The sequence below is a fragment of the Cervus canadensis genome, chromosome 5, assembly GCF_019320065.1.
Source record: "Cervus canadensis isolate Bull #8, Minnesota chromosome 5, ASM1932006v1, whole genome shotgun sequence".
NCBI lineage: Eukaryota > Metazoa > Chordata > Mammalia > Artiodactyla > Cervidae > Cervus > Cervus canadensis.
The window spans coordinates 82,574,810-82,590,717 of record NC_057390.1 but is presented as its reverse complement, the minus strand read 5'-3'; the positions used below and the strand labels follow the sequence as shown (position 1 = coordinate 82,590,717).

The 15,908-nt window shown below is 49.1% G+C and overlaps 1 non-coding gene across 1 annotated transcript; it reads right to left on the bottom strand.

Annotated features, from left to right (window-relative positions):
- Positions 1–11,768: 11,768 nt before the first annotated feature.
- TRNAG-UCC lies at positions 11,769–11,840 on the bottom strand. Its single transcript has one exon. It is a non-coding gene; the product is annotated as a tRNA-Gly (tRNA).
- Between the last annotated feature and the right edge of the window lie 4,068 nt (positions 11,841–15,908).

The following is a 15,908-nucleotide window of genomic DNA, read 5'->3' as shown; positions in this document are numbered from 1 at the left end:
AGAGAAGGGAACGTGGACCTGGGCCATGCCGTCGGCTCCGGCTACTTGTCGCAGAGGGAGTAGCGGGGCTGGGGGAGGGAGAGGGGAGGCCCCTGGAGGGTTGCTGTGGGAGCGAGTGTGGGAGCTAACCGGAGAAGAGGAGGGAGTGATGGGGGGAAGAGGGGGATACAAGACAGGGTTAATGGCCAGAGAATCTGGGGCCAGCGGTGAAGCCTCAGGGGCGGGAACAGGAACAAAAGAGACTGGAGTAGGGTTAGAGGGGGAGGGATTAGGAGGGGCCGGAGAGGAAGGTGAGGGGTTAGGAACCGGAGAGGAAGGGTGAGGGCCGTGGGAGAGGCGTAGGGAGGGGGGGCCACCAGATCTCTTGGGGGAACAGAGAAAGCAGAGGACTCAGAGACGGGAGGAGTCGGCTTAGCTCGGGAGGGTGGAGTCGGGGGGGCCATGGTGAGTAGGATTTGGCTAGGAGCGCACGTAGTGCACAGGGTGGGGCGAGAGCGCAACGCCCAAAAGGCCTGAACATAGGGGACCTCAGACCATTTTCCCATTCTCCGGCAGTAATTATCCAAATCACGGAGGACGTCAAAGTCTAGTGTCCCTGTGGCTGGCCATTGTGAGCCATTATCTAGGGAATACTGAGGCCAGGCCTGTGAGCACAGAAAAGTGAGCTGCTGGGGGCGGATATCTCTCTTTAGCCTTAGAGTCTGCAGGTTAGCCAGCAGGCACTCTAAGGGGGTGGAGTATTGGGGATTGGGTTTGGAGGCTGTCGATCCCATGACGACCATGGGGCGTGGAGGCAACCCCCGCTGTCCAAACGTCTTCGGACGAGTCAAGGGGAGCCGGAGGTCCGTGTAGTCGCGGGGAACGTCTTCCTCATGACCGCAGGGACCTGGAAAGGCCGAAGCCGGAGGTCTACTCAGCCGCTGGGGACATCTCCCCACCAGCTGGTGACCGGAAAGGCCGAAGCCGGAGGCCGAAGCCGGAGGTCTACTCAGCTGCTGGGGACGTCTCTCCACCAGCTGGTGACCGGGAGGGCCCAGTAAGTGCGCACTCGTTACGGGGCCCTAGGAGGTGGTCGTCAGGGACTGCAGGCCCCAAAGCCGAAGGGACTTACTCCGTATCCTGCTGTCTGGGGGGTTGGTCAGCCGCCTGGGTCCGGGGCTTCCGCGGCGGTGGCGCTCGAGGGGGCCTCAACAGCGAGTGCCGGGGGCCCTCACCTCGGGCCCCACGTTGGGCGCCAGATGTTAGAAAAAACGCCGCAGGAGGAAAAAAGCCGCCTCTAAGGACCGGTGGTAAAGGCCTTTTATTAAGCGTCGCTCTCGGGCAGAACTCCCGGGGGCGGGTGAGTGAGGAGACAAAGGGAGTCTGCGAGGTATGAGGGGTGGGGAGGGGTTTTATAGCCAGGGTCGGTGTCCAAGCCAGGTCTTTTCATATAAGGAAGAAAGCGCGGGCTGCAGCGGCGGTCAGTGTCTGAGGGCTCTGTGTTGGTACCTGATTGGACCAGGCTGCAGAGGGTCGGTCCCCGGAAGTTTAGCCAGCCTCCGAAATTTGCCTTGCAGCACTTTCCCGGGGCATGCCCCGACCTTTCAGTATGAATTTCTGAAAGTCAGGGGATAAAAGATTCAGAATGTTTTCCTTTGGACATCTGTTCATTCATTCAATACATGTTCATGTTGTGTCTGCTACGTGCAAGTGAGCTGCTGGGTGAGGGAGGACCTCCCCCACCCCCGCACCCTGGATGCAGCTGTGGCTGGCTTCTTGGGGACCAGCAGGGAACTGATAGGCACCCAATGAAACCTGACCTTCTCCCCAACGCTTAAAGAAAACTGATTTCTTTTATTTTCTCTTAAGCTCCTGGTGATTGCATCTGACCTGACATGCCGCAGCATCTCTGCTAGGTTTGCCATGGCCCCATTTTTGCTGGAGCCGCACCCTGGTGGGGCCCCACCTGTGGGAATCCCCAGAGTGTACAAGACTTCTTCCTCCCATGGCAGGGAACAGCATGCAGAGGGCGTTTGCACAACCTAAACCATTTGGGAGGTGTGTGCTCTCTGCCCAGGAGCGGGGTAAGCATCACTTTCCTGCCAAGTCAGAACCCAGGCTGTCCAAGCAGCCAGCAGGGTCACGCCAGCCTGAGCCCCAGGGGCCCCTGGACACAAGATAGCCATGGGATCCCAAAGAGGGGCTGCAGGAACACCTAAAGAGGAGGCTCATTGCCTCCCTTTGGACAGCTTGCGAGCCCTTGTTCTAGGCCAGGACCCTCCTGCCGCTGTAGGGAGGGTGAGCGAAGGAGGCCCCTGCCCTCAAGGCACTGACAGTCTGGAGGGGAGACTGATCCCAGGGTGTCTGCTCCACACATCTGGTTGCTAGGACAGTGGTCACCAAGGACAATCACTGTGGGGCCCAACGGCAGAGGGGTGAGCTCCATCTGGGTGCTAGGAAGAGCTCAGGGAGACCTCTGGGCCTGGGGAGGCTCGTCCAGGGCTGGGGTGGGTCAGGGAGGTCCCTGGGCCACACAGGGCTGCAACAGGACTTGGGGGTACCACGACGGGCCCCGCCTCACTTGGAGAGAGGACCGAGGAGTATGGTGGGCGGGGGTCACGCTAGGGGTGTCATTCGACTTCCGGGGGCTGTTCCCTCACTGAGCGGATGGTCTGGCTCTGGCCCCAACCTGCCTTTTCCCATCAGCCATGCCAAATCCCCACTGACAACAGGACCCGGTAATCTGACAACTTCTTCATTTATCGGCCGTACCAGGAGACTTGTGGGATTTTTAACTCCCTGACCAGGAATTGAACCCAGGCCCTAGGCAGTGAAAGCGCTGAGTCCTAACCCCTAGACCACCAGGGAAGTCCCAAGACCCCGTGGTCTTAGAAGGCAAGGAGGCCAGCAGACACAGGTACAAAACCTCCCCTCTCAGCATGCCCTGTATCACTGAGGCCAGAGCAGGCAAGGCAGTTCAGCAGAGAGAATTGAACTGGGATGGGAGCTAGCTCCAGAGATAACTGGGTATCTGACAGCTGCAGGAAGCGCCACCACCCACAGGGCTGGGCGAGTGAGGGCCACCTGCAGGGGACCTGGGGGCTGTCCAGTGGGGACCCAAGGGGCTGAAACAAAGAGGATGCTGCCTGAAGCAGAGAGACAAGAGGGCAAAATCAGCTCCTGCCGTCCTCCAGGCTCCTGCCATGGCTTCCGCCTGGAACCTGTTGGCAGAGAACTGGCAGGTGTGATTTCCAGGGGTCGGCCCCCATCTCCCCTCACCATGAGACACAGAGCAGGGCCTGGTGGGGTAGGGAATGGGTCTGAGATCCAGCAAGCCAAGGAGAGGCCCAGTTCCCTTTCCAAAGGCTTCTCAGAACCTTCCTGCCCACTCGGGAGGTCACTTCCCAAGAAGGGTCTGAAGGGCACAGTGTGACATTTTAGGCTGGTTTAGGTAACAGGGAGGATTAATCATCTGCTCTAAAGAGAAGGCTCAAGGAAGGGAGGTTCCAGTATCATTCACTCAGAGCCTTGAGGGCAACGCTAGAGACCAGACCTTTCCAGTGTTCTCATTTCTGTGCCCGGAGTGTGGGTCCAGCTCCCCTCATGGTTCCAAGATGGCCCCAACTCTTGGCACCAGGTACGGAGAAGATGAAGGCTTGTGGGAAATGGGAAAGGGCATCTCTACCTCTTATCTAACAGATCATTTCCCTCAGGACACTTCTGTTTCTGTCTCACTGGGTGGAACATGCTGTATCCTCTGGGCTTCTCCATCCCTGGAAAGGAGAGTAGGGCCTCCAGGGTTGATGATAAACTGATGGCAATTCACTCCCTAGCTCTGGGTGTGGTCTCAGGCCTCCCCTGAGAGCTTGATACCTGGAAGATGCTATCTGTTAGGCGTTAAATTGTATCTCCCTCTCCCACACACACCCCTAATTCTCCCAGGTGGCGCTAGTGGTAAAAACCGGCCTGCCAATGCAGGGGAGATGCAGGTTCAATCCCTGGGTCAGGAAGATCCCCTGGAGAACAGCATGGCAACCCACTCCAGTATTCTTTTTTTTTTTAATTTATTTATTTTAATTGGAGGCTAATTACTTTACAATATTGTAGTGGTTTTGCCATACATTGACATGAATCAGCCATGGGTGTACATGTGTTCCCCATCCTGAACCCTCCATCCCATCTCCCTCCCCATCCCATCCCTCTGGGTCTTCCCAGTGCACCAGCCCTGAGCACCCTTCATGCATCAAACCTGGACTGGCAATCTGTTTCACATATGATAAATACATGTTTCAATGCTATTCTCTCAAATCATCCCACCCTTGCCTTCTCCCACAAAGTCCAAAAGACTATTCTATACATCTGTGTCTCTTTTGCTGTCTTACATATGGGGTCATAGTTACCATCTTTCTAAATTCCATATATATGCATTAGTATACTGTATTGGTGTTTTTCTTTCTAGCTTACTTCACTCTGTATAATAGGCTCCAGTTTCATCCACCTCATTAGAACTGATTCAAATGTATTCTTTTTAATGGCTGAGTAATATTGCCTTGTGTATATGTACCACAGCTTTCTTATCCATTCATCTGCTGATGGATATCTAGGTTGCTTCCATGTCCTGGCTATTATAAACAGTATTGCGATGAACATTGGGGTGCACATGTCTCTTTCAGTTCTGGTTTCCTCGGTGTGTATGCCCAGGAGTGGGATTGCTGGGTCATATGGCAGTTCTATTTCCAGGTTTTTAAGAAATCTCCACACTGTTCTCCATAGTGGCTATACTAGTTTGCATTGGCATCAACAGTGTAAGAGGGTTCCCTTTTCTCCACACCCTCTCCAGCATTTATTGTTTGTAGGCTTTTGGATAGCAGCCATTCTGACTGGCTTGAGATGGCACCTCATTGTGGTTTTGATTTGCATTTCTCTGATAATGAGTGATGTTGAGCATCTTTTCATGTACTTGTTAGCCATCTGTATGTCTTCTTTGGAGAAATGTCTGTTTAGTTCTTTGGCCCATTTTTTGATTGGGTCATTTATTTTTCTGGAATTAAGCTGCTGGGGTTGCTTATATATATTTGAGATTAATTCTTTGTCAGTTGCTTCGTTTGCTATTATTTTCTCTGATTCTGAAAGCTGTCTTTTCACCTTGCTTATAGTTTCCTTCGTTGTGCAAAAGCTTTTATGTTTAATTAGGCCCCATTTGTTTATTTTTGCTTTTATTTCCATTACTCTGGGCCACTACAGTATTCCTGCCTGGAGAATCCCATGGACAGAGGACCCTGATGGACTACAGTCCATGGGGTCATGAAGAGTCGGACACAACTGAAGTGGCTGAGCACACGGCACCCAATCCATCTGTTCAGATCCTCAGCCCAGTACCATGGACTAAGACCTTATTTGGAGATAAGAGTTTTCACAGTCAAGTCAAAGGAGGTCATCAGGATGGACGATCATCCCCCATGACTGGGGTCCTTATAAAAGGGAAATTTGAACACAGAGACAAATAAGCACAGAGGCAAGTGGAGCTGAAGACCCAGGAAAGATGAAGGCAGAGATCAAGACGATGCTTCCACATGCCAAGAAACACCAAAGATTGCTAGAAACCCCTCTGCTGACACATTGATCTTGGGCTTCCAGCCTCCAGAGTTGTGCGAGAATATGATTCTGTTGTTTTAGCCCCCAGTCTGTATAACTTGGTTACATCAGTCTGAGCAAACAAGTTTGCTATTGTTGTTTAGTCGCTCAGTCATGTCTGACTCTTCTGCGACTCCGTGGACTGTAGCCCACCAGGCTCCTCTGTCCATGGGATTCTCCAGGCAAGAATACTGGAGTGAGTTGCCATTTCCTCCTCCAGGGGAATCTGCCCCACCCAGGGGTCCAACCTGGATCTCCTTCATTGTAGGCAGATTCTTTACCTCTGAGCCACCTGGGAAGACCAGGAAACGAATACATTATCATCAAACTGTCTCCATGACTCTGTCTCCAGCAAGTGAAACCCCCCGGGGCCTGCTTCCTCTTCTCCCCGGAAGAACCTTCTCTCCCTTCCTCAGCAGGCTGCCCCACCTGTGCTCCCTGCCCTGCTGGGCCACGCCCCTCAGAGCCGGCTTCCCTCCCGCCCTCCTGACCTGTCCCCTGGTCTCCATTCTGTTGACTTTTCTGGATGTGGGAGGGCAGAAAAGCAAAGCAGGCCCCACCTTCCTGGAGGAAGGGTAAAGGGTGGGTATTGAGATGAGACAAGATTGTACCAAAAGGATTCAGTGAATCAGGGAGGGGCTTCCTTTAAAAAAAAAAAGTCAGCTCTGGAATTTCAAGGTCTGAATAAACGTTTTCACCAACAGTCCAGGGAGCTAGCTTCTGCACGGTGGTTGGTAGAAAGAAGCCTTCTGGACTCAGCAGCTGCCATATACGTCACAGGCCTCTTCTTATCTGCTTCCCCCTCCTAGAGCCGCACCCCAAAATGCTCTCTGAGTTGGGACTGCCTGACAGGTCTGTGATAGGCTGGAAGCTGGAGGAGTCCTGGAAGGGCCCAGCTGAGGGCTGACGGAGCTGAGTCAGGAGCAGCTGGGCAGGACACAGGGGAAGCAAGAAGAGAGGCGAACTGGCATTTACAAGGACAGCTGCCACCTTCATGGAGGAGTGAAGTGGAATCTAGACAGGCGTGTGACTTGTTCAAACCCAGAAATGTGGGGAAGATGGTGCCGCTTCAGCCTTGCTGGCTGGGATGCTCACCTTTGGAAACCTCTCCCTGTAAGGGCTAGCCTGAGGCCACCAGGAGGGAAGACACCGCAGGCCACATGGAGAGCCCTTGTGCAAGTGCTGAGCTCCCGAAGGCTGTGAGTGTGGACACCAGCAGATAACACCTAGCCCCAAGCTAGGGAGTCTCTCTCAGCCATCAAACCCTCCCAGCTGAGGCCCCACCCGGTATCACAGAGCAGAGATAAACCCAGCACCACTGTTCCTGACATACTGAATCAGTGCATGTAATAGATGGATGTTTTACCCACTAAAGTTTAGGATATTTGTTATGCAGCCACACAAAACTCAAAGAAACACCTGTAATATTCTGGCCAAAAAATTTTTAGTTAGGCCCTCACACTCCAGCAAGAGGCGGTCTCTGCAAGAACTCAGCATTGGGGTTAAATATGTCCCAGTAGAATAGTTGGGCTTCTCTGGTGGCCCAAATGGTAAAGAACCCACTTGCCAATGCAGGAGACATAAGTAGACATGGGTTCGATCCCTGGGTCTGGAAGATCCCCTGGAGGAGGAAATGGCAACCCACTCCAGTATTCTTGCCTGGAGAATCCCATGGGCAGAGGAGTCTGGTGGGCTACAGTCCATGGGGTTGGAAAGAGTTGGACACGACTGAGCGACTTAACACACACACACACAGTAGTAGGGAGAACAGGCTCTGGGGACAGAGTCCTCAGTGGGTCTCAGTTTCCTTGGCTCTGAAAGGAGAAGATAGAGAAGCCACCTCATAAGGTCCTTGTGGGGATTAAATGAAGTCATGTAGCATCTGTAGCACCAATGTGGTACCTATTGGACTTGACCCCCAAACAGAAAAGCTTTTCATACCCCCTCCTTGATACAAGATTGTTTTCTGTGGTAACTTATGTAAAACAAAAACAAAACAAAAAACCGGCAGTAATTATTATTTTCTTGATTTTTTCTTTGGGTTAGAAAAAAATCTAATTTAAAGAAGAAACTTCAGTTCTAAAGATATTATTCCAATTAAGTTAAGCATTTCACATACAAACTAAATTTGTACCTACTGAACAAAAAGATGACATCTCGCAGTTTGCATTTTTGCTGTTTATAATTTTCAGCACCCAAACTGCAGGTGGAATGACAAAATTGCAACAATTTAAGCTGTGTTTTGTGCCTTCACAACCTCTGTGAGATCCACATGTTTGGGATGACCAGAGCTGAAGCCAGAAAATCCTGGGTCAGCCCACTGAAGCATCACCCCCCGATTAAGCAATGCTCAGAATGAACCCAGGTGGGGTCTGGTCCATGGGAATCAGGTCCAATTTGGACCTGGGAGTTCTGGGGATTAATTTAGGTGCAGAACACAACCCTCATGAAAGGGTGAGTAATGAAAATGTGACGTTTCCATCTATGTTACTGAAACAACCACAGCAATTGTTTTCAGTGAGGAGCATTTTATCAGTGATATTGTTTACAACTAGTGGGCGCGATGATAATATGCAGAGCAGCTTTTGGCCAGTTTTATTATTGCTTTCAAACTTATCTACAAGCTATGCAGTCCTCATTGCCTGCACCTGGGCTCTACTGCCCCTCCCTAGAACCACAACAACCTATCAACATCAATGCTGCTCTCTCATCAGAGCCAGTCTTGGGCTCACAGGGAGGTCCTTCCACCTCTGTGTGTCTGAGCAACTAACCATTCTTTCTTTCATTTTTTTTTTGGCTGTGCCACACAGCATGCAGGAACTTAGTTCCCTGATCAGGGACCGAACTCGTGTACCCTGGAGCAGCAGTGGAGAGTCTTAACCACTGGGCTGCCAAGGAAGTCCCACTGAGGGTGTCCTGACTGGTCTCATACCAACTTGTACCAGTTGTTGTTCAGTCGCTGTCACGTCCGACTCTTTGCGACCCCATGGACGACAGCACACCAGGCTTCCCTGCCCTTCACTGTTTCCCAGAGTTTGTTCAAGTCCATGTCCATTGAGTTGGTGATGCCATCCAACCATCTCATCCTCTGTCACCCCCTTCTCCTTTTGCCCTCAGTCTTTCCCAGCATCAGGGTCTTTTTCCAATGAGTCGGCTTTGCAGATCACGTGGCCAAACTATTTGAGCTTCAGCTTCAGCATCAGTCCTTCCAATGAATATTCAGGACTGATCTCCTTTAGGATCGATTGGTTTGATCTTCTTTCAGCCCAAGGGACTCTCAAGAGTTCTCCAGCACCACAATTTTAATTTTTTGGTGCTCAGCCTTCTTTATGGTTCAACTCTCACATCCGTACATGACTACTAGAAAAACCATAGCTTTGACTATATGGACCTATGTCGGCAAAGTAATGTCTTTGTTTTTAGTATGCTGTCTAGGTTGGTCAAGGCTTTTCTTCCAAGGAGCAACTGTCTTTTAATTTTATGGCAGCAATCACCATCTGCAGTGATTTTGGAACCCAAGAAAATAAAGTCAGTCACTGTTTCCATTGTTTCTCCATCTATTTGCCTTGAAGTGATGGGACTGGATGCCATGATCTTAGTTTTTTGAATGTTTTCAGGCCAGCTTTTTCACTCTTCTCTTTCAACTTCTTAAAGAGGCTCTTTAATTCCTCTTTGCTTTCTGCCATTAGGTTGGTGTTATCTGCCTATCTAAGGTTGTTGATATTTCTCCTGGCAATCTTGACTCCAGCTTATGATTCTTCCAGGCTGGCATTTCACATGATTTACTCTGCATATAAGTTAAAGAATCAAGGTGACAATATACAGCCAATTTTGAACCAGTCTATTGTCCCATGTCTGATTCTAACTGTTGCTTTTTGATCTACTTACAGGTTTTTCAGGAGGTGGGAAAGGTGGTCTGGTATTCCCATCTCTTTAAGAATTTTCCACAGTTTGTTGTGCTCCACACAGTCAAAGACTTTAGTGTAGTCAGTGAAGCAGAAGTAGATGTTTTTCTGGAATTTTCTTGCTTTTTTGATGATCTGATAGGTGTTGGCAATTTGATCTCTGGTTCCTCTCCTTTTCTAAACACAGCTTGTACATCTGAAAGTTCTTGGTTTACGTGCTGTTGAAGAGGAGCAGCCATTCTTTCCTCCTTCTCCAGCTGTCCTAGAGCACGTGGGTCTCCCACAGTCTCGGAGTAAATCTACCCTCAGGCTTAAGCCATCAGATGTAGGAGAGATACCTGAGCCAGACCTGCAGGGCCAGATTCCAGGGGTCACATAGCCTGGGCCTGGACTGCTGAGGTGAGTGCTGGCATCTTAGAGACAAAAGGCCCGGGAACCCACCAGCCAGGATCAGTTTAGAGCAGGGAGCAAAGGGAGCCATTTAGGGCAGGCATGCGGAGAATGAGCCTATGGCCTGTGGCCAAGAGAGCAGGAAAAAGTGAATGCAGGGGGGCAGCTACCCCAGGGCTGCAAAGGGTCACTTGCAGCCCCGCCAGGGCAGCCCTGACCCCCTCAGATGTCATGAGGTTTCCTCAGCTCCTTAGAAGAAATCTCCTTTTGCTTAACCTAAGTCACTATGGTTCCTTGAGAGCAAACATGCCCTCAGAATAAATGGGAACATTTTTCTGGAAGAATATGATTCAATTTATAATAATCTCCTCACAGTTGGATTTCTAGGACTAAAAAGACATGCAAAGTGAAAAACAAGAGATGCCTATGGTCCTTTGTATCTCTTGTGAGTCCCCCCACTAAGTGGGGTTCATTCTGGAACTTGTTCCACACAGAACTGATTTGACACCAGACCACGTGCATGGTCCCCGGGTCTAGATTTTCTCACTCCATCTAAACTTGCAGACTCGCAGTATGGCTCAGGCCTTTCTGATGGGTTCCCTGGGTCTGTACTGAATACTCTTTACACCCACTCCTGCCAGTGGTGCTCACCCTCTAGGCCAACACCGTCGGATTCTCCACCCTGTAGTGTTCTCTATTTTTGCTGTTCAGTATGGCAGCTACTGGGCCTCCCTCGTAGGTCAGCTAGTAAAAAATCCACCTGCAATGTAGGATTTCTCGATTGGAAAGATCCCCTGGAGAAGGACATGGCAACCCACTCCAATATTCTCGTCTGGAGAATCCCCAGGGACAGAGGAGCCTGGTGGGCTGCAGTCCATGGGGTCACAAAGAGTCAGATACAACTAAGCATAGCACAGCACAGCACATGGCAGCTTCTAATATGGCCTTCGGACACTCGAAATGTGAGTAGAGTGATTGAGAAATTGAATTTGTAATTGCATTTAATATTGACTAGCTCAAATAGCCATGCCTGGCTGGTGGTTGCCATGTTAGATGCTGCAGTTCTAGGTCAAAGCTATAAACGTTGACATTAGATATGCAAATAGTGACACACCCGGACAGCGTTTGCATTGTGAAGACCACCTGCCCTTGCTTGGGGCATAGTCCGCTGTCAACTTGGCCTTCAAGAGCTGTGCCCTCGAGGCAGGACTCTGGCCTGGGACAGGATATTCCTTGGACGGTCTGTTAACTCAGCAACTTCAGAAGCAAGTGGGAGCAGCTCCCAAAGGCACAGACTGTACCCTCTCAGCTCTGACCTCCCCTTGGAAGAAAGCACCCCTCTGAGGTGTCATCATTGTCAGACTCGGAGAGCCTCCCCATGACGTCATCTTAACTTTAAAACCGCTTTTTCCTGCTGCTGGACAAAGGCAGTTCTTCCTGTCGTAAAACCAAACCCCTTATTACTCGAAATGGACTCACAGTTAAGCATCACTTTTGTGAACGAAGGATCCAGAAAGATGCTGAGCTGCAGATTTGAAACACAGGGGAGGTGGACGCGACACCCTCACACCTCCGTGAAGTCACAGGTGGACAACTCCCAGTGACATCATCGAGTGCAGCTCACAGAGTGGCCTTGTGGCCTGGCCTGCTGACCGGAGTGGGAGACGGCTCCCGACCGCTTAATTGCACGTGTGCACTGGAGCCTGGGGAGTGACAATTACTGTGTCCTGACCTGCACCCTGCCAAGACAGCAGGCAGCGGGCATCCGGAGGCCTGGTTTCTAGCCCTGGCTCTTCCTTGTTCTGCTGTTTCCCTGTTCTTTTTTTTTTCGGCCGTGCCACATGGCATGCAGAATCTTAGTTCCCCAACCAGGGATCGAACCTGTGCCCCTGCAGTGGAAGTGCAAAGTCCTAACCACTGGACTGCCAGGGAATTCAGTTGTTTCCCTGTTTTTTCTTTTTCTTCCTTTCTGACTGGGCTGGGTTTTCATTGCAGTTCACGGGCTCTCTCTAGTGGAGCTTAGTTGCTTAGTCGCTTTGCCACATGCGGGATCTTAGTTTCCCGACCCACGTCGGGATTGAACCCACGTCCCCTGCATGAGAAGGCAGATTCTCAACCACTGGACCACCAGTGAAGTCCCTTGCCTCCCTGTTCTGAATCTCACTTTTTTCCATCTATAAAATGAGAGGGCTGATGATAGCGTTCAGTGTCCTTATGATGCTGACTATATCCATGTTCAAAGTGAAGCAAAGGGAAAGAAAAGACTTGCCCAGTGAGTGGCCAAGTCAGGCAGAAGGTCCAAGCTTGTGCACAAGCAGAACTGTCCTTAGGGCATTTTGCAAACACCAGCTTCATGACCCACCTTCACTGAGAAGTAGACCAGTGATTGGTTAGCTAGTCAGCAGCAGCCTCATGCAAAACAGCTCTTTCTCCTCTGAGAAGAGCTTGGGTTTTGAGGCAGAAAGTCTTTGGTTCAAGTCCCAAGATCTGAACTGTTTTCTGTTGAACAATTGCAACTTTCCTAGGCCTCAGTTTCTTCATGTGTAAAACAGGGAAACACTATCTACCTTCCAGAGCTGTCATTTCTTTGTGTACTTCATTTTTGCCTTTTATTTATGGTCGTGCTAGTGGTCAAGAACCCACCTGCCAGCACAGGAGACATAGGAGATACTGGTTTGATCCTTGGATCAGGACGATCCCCTGGAGGAGGGCATGGCAACCCACTCCAGTATTCTTGCCTGGAGAATCCCATGGACAGAGGAGTCTGGTAGTCCATGGGGTCTCAAAGAGTCAGACACGACTGAGGTGACTAAGCATGCATGCATATATAAAATAACAACCATATTAGTGCTAGTTGGAGCAGGTATTCAGATGCTAGGGCCATACCAGTTGTTTATATGTTGAAATAAATCCTCAGCCCTGAGCCCTCTGACTGTTGCCCCCTACCCACCTTGGGACCCTTCCTCCCTCCTAGTCTACCTGCAGGATTCAGCAAAGATAGTACTGCTACCTATTTCTCAGGGGGCCTGTGAGACCTTTCTTACATCTGGATGGCCAGGGTCTGTGTGGTACCAGTTTATCTGAATGAAGGTGTCAGTCGCTCAGTCGTGTCCAGCTCTTTGCGATGCCATGGACTATAGCCCGCCAGGCTCCTCTGTCCACAGAATTCTCCAGGCAAGCATACTGGAATGGGTTGTCATTTCCTTCTCCAGGGGAATCTTCCTGACCCAGGGATCGAACCCAAGTCTCCTGCATTGTGGACAGATTCTTTACCATCTAAACCACCAGATAGACTTGATTTTTCAGAGCAGTTTTCAGTTTATAGAAAAATTTCTCAGAAAATCCAGAGTTCTCATTTATAGGTTGGCCCAAAATTTCCGTTGGTTTTGAAGTTTAAAAAAATAAGAGACACATTTTTCAATAAGAACTTTATTGAACAACATATTCACTGTTTTGTTCCTTTACCTTCTGCCATTTTTTCAGGCACATTCAGGCATCTTCCCCAGACTTTCTTATCATTTTGAGCAAAGTACTGTTCCAAGCTAACCAAAAGCTTGGCCTCCCTGTACATCTGTGCTGAATCAAATCCCAGAGGCAGAGTTTTGGATTAAGCAGAAAAGGAGAGCTTTATTATTTTTCCAGAGAAAGGGGGATATAGCAGGCTCCTGCCTTGAAAAACCACGTGTCTCCCCCGGAGAACTTGATGAGGGGAGTTTATAACAATGAGTCAAAATTGGAGTCCCTAACAAGATTAGGGTGTGAGCAGGGCTTGCACCCACTTAATCTCATCTCAGGTGGTTGGTCTCCTAATGATGAGCTTTTCTGGTTCCTGTAATCCTGCCTCAGGTGATGTCTTGGCTGCTTCTCCCTGGCTGTTGTTGTTCAGTTGATAAGTCATGTCCGACTCTTTCAGACCCCATGGACTGCAGCACACCAGGCATCCCTGTCCTTCACTATCTCCCAGAGTTTGCTCAAATTCATGTCCACTGAGTTGGTGATGCCATCCAACCATCTCATCCTCCAGTGCCCACTTCTCCTCCCGCCTTCAATCTTTCCCAGCATCAGGGTTTTTTCCAATGAGTTGGTTCTTCGCATCAGGTGGCCCAAGTATTGGAGCTTCAGCTTCGCATCAGTCCTCCCTTGATTAGAAACAGTTCAAATCTGCCCTTTGGAGCTCAGGGGAGGTCATGGAGGCTGGAGTCCTGCCTATAAGAAATGGGGGACAGAAAGGCCTCTGTGCCTGGGACCCCCACAGGGCCTTGCTTGGTTCGCCCAGGTGCCTTTTACAGCCTTCCAGAGAATTGGAATTTTTTCCGTTAAGAGAATTTTTTAAATACAATTTTAAAACATTATTTTTAAAAATTTGGCTGCTTCCAGCGGCATATAGGACCTTAGTTCCCCAACCAGGGATTGAACCTATACCCCCTGCATTGGAAGATGGAATCACTGGACCACCAGAGGAAGTCTCTTCATTAAGAGAATTTTGTAAAGACTGAAATAAATGGAAATCTGAAGGTGCGGTGTCTGTGAATACAGCGGATGAATTAGAACTTCTCAGCCAAGTGTAACAGTTTTTGCCTGGTTATCCAAGAAATGGGCTTCCTTGGTGACTCAGATGGTAAAGAATCCACCTGCAATGTAGGAGCCCTGGGTTCATTCCCTGAGTTGAAAAGATCCCCTGGAGAAGGAAATGGCAACCCACTCCAGTGTTCTTGCCTGGAGAATCCATGGACAGTGGAGCTTGGCGGGCTACAATGCATGGGGTTGGAAAGAGTTGAACATGGCAGAGAGACTCACACTTTCACTTTCCAAGAAACAGGCAGTATTGCATTATCTGGATAGAAGATTATGCATTTTCTATTGATTAATTTTGGACCCTTTTTGTCGAGTGCTGCTTTCAGCTGGTCTAATTGGGAGCAGTACTTGGAATTAGTCATTTCGTTTTCCAGAAGTAGCTCATAATAGAGGACTCCCTTCCAATCCCACCAAATACACAGTATCGTCTTCTTTGGATGAAGACTGACCTTTAGTGTGGTTGGTGGTGGTTCCTTTCATTTGTATCACAATATCTTTCATTGCACATTATTGTACAGTATCCACTTTTCATCACCTGTCACAATTGATTTTAATAAAAGAATACTTTTTTTAGTTTTAAGAAGAGAATCACATGTGGAAATACAGTCATTTTTTCCTTTTTCTCTTTTGCTTAACTTATATGGAACCCAAACTTCAAAGCAATTAACATAACCAAACTGGCTATCTCCTGCATGGCATAACAATGATTGTTCTCAATTACTGTCTCAATTTGATCGCTATCAACTTCAAGTCATCTACTGGACCATGGAGCCTTATCCAGCAAGAAATCTCCAGTAGGCATCTTTGCAAGCCACTTTTGACACATTCAATCAGTCACAGCACCTTCTCCAGACGCTGAACAAATCCTTTTCTGTGTTTTTCAGTTGCATTTTTACCTTTCTTGAAATAATAAAGTATAATATGCCAAAAATGTTGCTTTTTTCCTTCATTTTCAATATTAAAATGGTTACACAGAAGTTCACCAATTTTGTTTTTTTTTTAAATGCATGCTGATATGACAGCTGTCAACAATACAATCTAATGAAATTGTTTCAAATGAAGTTAAAGACAACTAAGCACTACTAGAACCATCTTACAGGAAAAAAAAAATCAACTTGTTGGCCACTGAATATCCACTCCTTTGCCCACCCCATTTCCGTATTATTAACATCTTGTATCAGTGTAGCATGTCTGTGCTAGTTTCTCAGTGGTGTCTAACTCTCTGTGGCTGCATGGACCGTAGCCCGCCAGGCTCCTCTGTCCATGGGATTTCCCAGGCAAGAATACTGGAGGAGGTTGCCATTTCCTATTCCAGGAGATCTTCCCAACACAGGGATCAAACCCACTTCTCTTGCATCTCCTGCATTAGCAGGCAGATTCTTTACCACTAGCACCACTTGGGAAGCCCTCTTCTATCAGTGTAGT